The sequence below is a fragment of the Dermacentor silvarum genome, chromosome 9, assembly GCF_013339745.2.
Source record: "Dermacentor silvarum isolate Dsil-2018 chromosome 9, BIME_Dsil_1.4, whole genome shotgun sequence".
Classification (NCBI taxonomy): Eukaryota; Metazoa; Arthropoda; class Arachnida; order Ixodida; family Ixodidae; genus Dermacentor; species Dermacentor silvarum.
The window spans coordinates 144,252,826-144,259,925 of NC_051162.1; the positions used below are offsets into that span (position 1 = coordinate 144,252,826).

General features: G+C 49.1%; 1 non-coding gene across 1 annotated transcript; it reads left to right on the forward strand.

Moving 5' to 3' along the window:
* Nucleotides 1-2,743: 2,743 nt before the first annotated feature.
* On the forward strand, nucleotides 2,744-2,830 carry Trnastop-uca (transfer RNA opal suppressor (anticodon UCA)). Its single transcript has one exon. It is a non-coding gene; the product is annotated as a tRNA-Sec (tRNA).
* Nucleotides 2,831-7,100: the final 4,270 nt, after the last annotated feature.

Below are 7,100 nucleotides of genomic sequence, written 5' to 3' on the forward strand. Positions count from 1 at the left end.
CTCCGCTTATTTCGAAAAGTTTGCCGGTTTTTACTACTTCGAGTTAACTGGGTATTACTGTATGAGTTTATAATGTGCGCTTAGTAGCGTACACGGGGTGATGATTTTTAAGTTATACGGAATTCTAAAATTTGGAAATTGCAGATAATATATTTCTAGTCCTTGAGATCGATTATTCAGAGAAGCGCACACTACTCGCACAAAAAATTCATACACAATTTCAACTCACTAAAAAAAATCATTAAAATATGAAGCAAATGTAAACATGTAAACATGAATGTAAATGCTTGTAAACATGAAGGCGAAAGCCTGATTGCACACTTGGCACACAGTTGCCACAATTCTTCATAAACGTATCTTAATGGTGACGAAAAGTATGCCACCAGTGCAATCATGCTTTTGCCTTAACGTTCCGCGAACGTGTAACACTTGCTTAATTTTTGTAGCGCTGACGTAAAATAATGCCGAACGGTCACCACAGGTGCCTATAGAAAAACTAGATGACTCAGTCGGACATGAGGATGTTACCAAGCATAGTATTTCAATTGCACCAGCTGGCTAATATCTACTGCTATGGCTCCCAGTTTGCTTCAGTTCCTATTCACACCGCCAGAATCAATGGCAGTGATACTGACTAGCTTCTTCGGTTCATCTCACAGGACCACAGCATCCACATCGCCTCCCCCTGAACGCCTGCGTTTTGACACGTTGGGTAGTAACGTGTGTACGACAGCAATGGCAAACGTGCTCGCAGCGTGCACTGCGAACCAGCACGTGCAAAGTGGGCGAATGAATGAACCTGCATGTACGACCGCTCAAATCCAGAGCGGTACATCCCAAATTCTAGCACCGAGGTTGAAGACGCAAGAACATGGCACACAGACGTGCACGCACAAGCTTTTTCTTCCAGCTCGGCTACCCATAGAGCCACCGCAAGGCAGCCTGCCACACAACGTGGCCAGCGCGGCAAAAATAAAGCACCGCCGCACGGGACCGCCTATTGACCTGCTGTTACTGCAACACGTGGGTGATCTGCTGAAGCTGCTCCGGGGACAGCACCTGGGTCGAGTGGTACGTGTTGCTCTGCTGGATGATCTGTATCGGTGTCTCCGACGACCACAGCGCCGCGGAGCTCTGCTTCTGCGAGGTGGCAGAGGCGGTCGGTTTGATCGTGACCAGGGCATCGGTGCTCTCTTCGTCGTCGGCGACACTTGACGCAGCCGAAGCGTCCTTCTCGTGGCCGACGCCGGCGAGCGCCGCCTTGTCGGAGATGTGGGCGTATTCGCCCACCTTCTGGCGCCGGATGCCGTCCGGCAGCTCCTCTTGGTCACCGTGGGGCTGCAGCACGGCGGCGAAGCCGTCGCCGGGCGCGTATGACACCTGATCGTCGTACTCGCCTCACGCCGACGCCTCCTGGAACACCTGCTGCGGGATGTCAGCGGTCGAAACGTCGGCCGACACAACCGGGACCACACCACCGTCCAATTTGCCGTCAGCGACCACGGAGCCATAGCCTATACGCCCGCGCTCGCGCCAACTACCTTGAGGTTTTGTTACAGTACGCTGTAGTTTTCTTGTTGCAGGTCCCCGTCCGCCATCTTGGTGCTCCGGCGGGCGCCTGACTCGTATGACACATATATCGTTTGTAAAACTGTCGCGCTCACCGCTAGTTGCGTCATTTAATGAAGCGCACTTATATTGCGGGCCGCCGGCATGAATAAACGGGTCGTGGGAGTCGATGCCGAAAACCGTACTCGTTCTGCCATTTTACCGAGGTCAGCACGAACATCCACCAAGACGCAATTGCTGCGCCGTTCTTTCCTCACACGGAGGAAGGAAACCCAGGAGAGGCCCCGGCCGGCACGGTCGTATTGGAGGAAATGTGGCGGAAGTCACGTGCTTTTTTCGCAAAGAGCACTGGGACGGGTACCCCAAATGTCAACGTTGCCATAGCAAGCGCGCTCCTGTTAAGCTTTCGCTGCTGCTCTCGGCCTCTGAAAAGTAAGATAAGATTTTTTCGCCGGTGTCTTTCTCGCAGCACATTTTGTTCGCGAGAAAAGCTGACTTTGGATTGTGCTGTGTAAGCTTGAAAGTTATGTTTTGGGTCTGTGAATGGGAGTGTTAGCCAACAACACATGTATACACTCAAGCAGCAATCACGGCGCGGGTCTTCGTCGTCGTCTTTAACGTGCCACGGGAAAACACAGGAGCGCGTGTGCTTCACTAATACTGCTACCGGAGTTTCGTAGGCTTTGTTTTGACGCGTGTCGGCAGCACACACTTCCGGCGGCTCGTAACAATGCAGGTTCAAAGTTCGCGCCCATCTGCTCCGGCGAGCTGCAGAACCCGTGATTAGAGGCGCAAAGAGATATGGCACACCAACATGGCTGCACTTCCGGCTTCAAAATCGTGACGTCATGGCCTCGCCTGTTTTGTTTCTTTCCTCAATGGTTCCTCACGAAACGGCCCGAGCGCCAACTCGGCGCGGCAGGGGGCGCTGTCAGCGAATAATTCATTCGCGCCTTGAGACAATATACGTAATTAACCAACAACAAAGAGTCCTTAATTACATTTAAATATACAGATACGTGTGTAGTATAGCAGCACGCTTGGTAGTTTATCTTGTTTTTATGTAATATATTGAGCTAAGCTTTAAATTTTGTATTAACCGAAAGACCCACTCGTACAATTGTTGGGCTTCTGTATCGTGGGTATATAAGACGAATCAAAGGGAAGGAATTGTGCCCAGATGAACCTCGGTGGTCCGGGGTGCGGGCTTCAAACCCGTAGCTGATTGACGTCAGAGTGGTTCGATTCCACCTTCTGGGCGAAAGAAACTTTTGCAGCTGCTCGAGACGAACTGGATTACTGTGTGGGAGATGGCAAGAAGCAGTAATTAATTCACTTTTATTTCTTGCACTTCAGAGACTCGTTCGACGTCTCTGTTCTATACTTTAGTTCAGAAACGTCCGGTTCAGACCACCATGGTTCAGACCTAAATAGATAGGAGAAATTACTATGTACTGAAAAGTGCATATTACTCATGGAATATATGCCCTCATAACTTCCTGAAATTATGTGTTTTTGCGCGGCGTGAAACTGGCAGTTGGCACCAACGGTTACGTACTCTTTTTCAAGTTTATAAGACACTAACTTTGGTGGCGTCCGTCTACGCAAAAAACTATCATAATCAGCATTGACTCGAGCGTCGTCGTCTTCTTCCGCAGCTGGCTCGTGGGGGCGCCCCGTGGTTTGCACTCGTGCTCGTCCTCGGCACGCGCTCGTGCCACTGTTCCCGCGTTCGTCTTCAGTCGTCGTCTTCCACAGCTGGCTGCGTTGCTGCTAATCATTCCAGCGTAGAATTTCACTTCTCTTCTGTCGTCATAATGGGGAGGCCGCGTTTACCGGGGTATGAGCCATTCATTTTCTTACCGTAACGGACAGATTTAATTTTGAAGCAATGTAATTTTGAAGAATCGCAAGCGGAAATGGGGGCAGTCGAATGCTGATAACCACGCCGCCGAGCAAATTCGAGACATGGAACGCATGCATCTGACAACGGCGGACTGCGGGCATACCGTCAGAGACGTCGTTCTCTCCGTCGCAGCCGTCTCATCATAGTTGGTTTAGGTGCATCCAGGACAAGCTGTGCTTCGCTTTCCCTCATTTTCCAGTAGGGGAAGGGTTCGTTAGTTTTTTTTGTGTGGGTACGTAATGCATAGATCATCGGGCAGTTCATCTTGTTTACTAAAGCCATTGCTACCCCACTAGAAACGCAAGAGCAGGTATAATTCAGGAGGTTATATATGAGCGCATTTAGGTGCGCTCATATAGCTGGTTCTATATGAGCTATATTAGCTGGTTCTGCGGCATGTCCAAGTTTAAACAGCTGATAAAACTGCTATCCTTGCTCCGTATAGCTCTATACTAATTTGCTATCGCAATTGATGCTTCGCCTTTCCGGTGAAACTGCGGCAAATTTTTTATATAATTACGCATTTGGTGCCGCGTTTCGTCTCCGCCGTGCGTTCGCTCCCCGTGAAAGCGCGCGTCCCTCGCGCGCTTTCACTCGCATATACAGTAAACAGCGCGTGGCTACGATTTCATCGCCGTTGACGTCATACGGATACTTCACGGCGACGGCAACGGCGACGCCGACGGCAGAAATCCGCTTTGAGTGTCCATATAATTTCTATCGCAATAATACCGAACCGAGATGGCGAATGAGTCTCGTAAGTGCAAAAAAAAAACCTCGCCAACGATTACGGTACTTCCTAATGCGAAATTTGAGCGCAGCTCCACACGTGCTTTCATTTCGCGATATATTGGCTGGCATGGACCATCTGTATCGTGCGGCACGTTGCAAACGGAGCGAAGTGTGGTGCGACTGCCTCGCTAATCGGGAGATCGCGAGAGGCAGCGCATGGGTGACGCGTGGGCGCGATTCACAGCAGCCGCCGCGGACAGACCTCCGTCCATGAAGAGCTCTGTTTCCATATATGGTATCGGTGGCGTCAGCGGGGAACAGACGACGCGTGCTACTCTGGCGCCATCTCGTAGCATTGTCGCCGTAGAGCCGTCTTGCGCGGCACTACGCTTTTTTTCTCACGCTTTCGTCATAGCCTCCTCCTCCGCTTTCCGCCTCATGGTTCCGCTGCACCATCCTCCACCGCTTTCCTCCTCGCGTTATTTTCGCTATCGCCGTCTTTCATCCCCCGCGGCGCTCCGCGTTCGCTCTTTCATCCTTCTCTGTGCACATTCGCTCGGTTACCCCGAGGACGCCGAGCCTCGCAGCAGAAACGGGCGCCTATAAGCTGCGCTCTAAAACGTTTAAGTACATTACTCCTCCCACCTCCGAGATAGCAATCTCGTTCATATCGAGCAGTTGCAAAAAGTTTCCACCCAGAACATGGGATTAGATATGTGTCGAAGGAAAGGAGTAGTAATCGTACGTACGACTGGTCATTTCTCTGAATTGAATTAAATGAACATGTCGGCTATGGCGCTTCCCCCTGCATCCTAGGGTCCAAACCGCGGCAGTGAGAAGGATGGGATGAGGGGTAGTTTTTCCTTCCTGCAACATGTGGCACCACTAGGTCTCGTGCAAGAATCCGCGGATAAACGTCAGGATCGTACGATGATATATTCATGTTTTTTATTTATTTAAACAGTGGCATGGAATGATTCACAAGAAACGTAGAATATAAAGAAACCATTGAATGAATTTCAAGGGACAAAACTATAAAGAAAAGTTTCAAACGCTTTTACGTCAGTGCATTCAGCAATATGTGCAGGTGGTCCCTTCCATTTTTCGATGATATCAGAAAAAAAACGAGTAACGAAAGACGTTTGTGCGGGCGGCATAAGGTCCGATGATTGCACTGTGATTTATTCTCTGTCTAAGTCTACCAGGTGCTCGTCCTCATCATCAGCCTATATTTATGTCCACTGCAGGACGAAGACCTCTCCCTGAGATCTCCAATTACCCCTATCTTGCGCTAGCTCATTCCAACTTGCGCCTGCAAATTTCCTAGTTTCATCACCCCATCTGGTTTACTGCCGTCCTCGACTGCGCTTCCCTTCTCTTGGTATTCATTCTGTAACTCTAATGGTCCACCGGTTATCCATCCTACGCATTACAAGGCCTGCCCAGCTCCATTTTTCCCGCTTAATTTCAACTAGAATATCGGCTATCCCCGTTTGTTCTCTGATCCACACCACTCTTTTTATGTCTCTTAACGTTACTCCTAAGAGTTTTCGTTCCATCGTTCGTTGTGCGGTCCTTAACTTGTTCCCGAGCTTCCTTGTTAATCTCCAAGTTTCTGCCCCATATGTTAGCACCGGTAGAATGCAATGTTTGTGCACTTTTCTTTTCAACGACAGTGGTAAGCTCCCAGTCAGGATTTGGCAGTGCCTGCCGTATGCACTCCAACCCAATTTTATTCTTCTGCAAATTTCTTTCTCATGATCAGGGTCCCCTGTGAGTAAGTGACTTAGATAAACGCACTCCTTTACCGACTCTAGAGGCTGACTGGCGATCCTGAATTATTGTTCCTTTGCCAGGCTGTTGAACTTTGTTTGTATTCTGCATATTAATCTTTAACCCCACTCTTACACTTTCTCGGTTAACGTCCTCAATCATTTGCTGTAATTCGTCCCCATTGTTGCTTAATAGGACAATGTCATCCGCAAACCGAAAGTTGCTGAGATATTCGCCGTTGATTCTCACTCCTAAGATTCCCAATCTAAGAGTTTGAATACTTCTTCTAAGCATGTAGTGAATAGCATTGGAGAGATTGTGTCTGCTTGCCTGACTCCTTTCTTGATAGGTGTCTTTATGCTTTTCTTGTGGGGAACCAAGGTTGCTGTGTAATCCTTGTAGATATTTGCCAAGATACTCACGTATGCCTCAAGTGCTCGTATGTACTTGATTTTATCAATCCTTACACGACCCTGGAAAATCTGTAATAGTAATTTTATTCTGTTCCTCTGTCGCCTCTGAACTACTTCTGGAGGTATAGTTCCGAGCGTGCATATACATGTTCTGGCAGGGAGGGCAGGCGACGCGAAAAACTCGTTTGGACATTTCCATCGCATCGCATGTTCACAATGCCGTCTGGAGTTCCCTGGGCGTCACCACAATACCGTCTCGAGAGCTTTAATCATGCATGACAACACGGAAAAGCAGCAGAGGGAAAAGGCGTGGTGAGAAGGCGAAGAACACAACTAGACAGGACGGAGGTCGCGGACAAAAGGGATACATTGAAGTTGAAGGTATGTACGGTACGGTGTGTTTATGGTATTTCTGAAAAACATGCAAACGCCATGAAAATTTGTGAAGCAGACAATTGACGCACGGCGTTCAGACGCAAAGCCGCATTGAAGCATTGTAGAGTCTGGGCGACACCATGGCAGTCCATGGTCGCACGTCAAATGAACACTTTTTGTTCCCGCGGTGGTAGCTTTGCGGCTATGGCATTGCTTTGCTAGACGTCGCGGGTTAGATCCCGAACGTGGCAGCCACAATTAGACGGGGGGCGAAATACAGAAACGCTCGTATACTTAGACTTAGTGCTAAAACCACAGGGGGTCAAAATAAA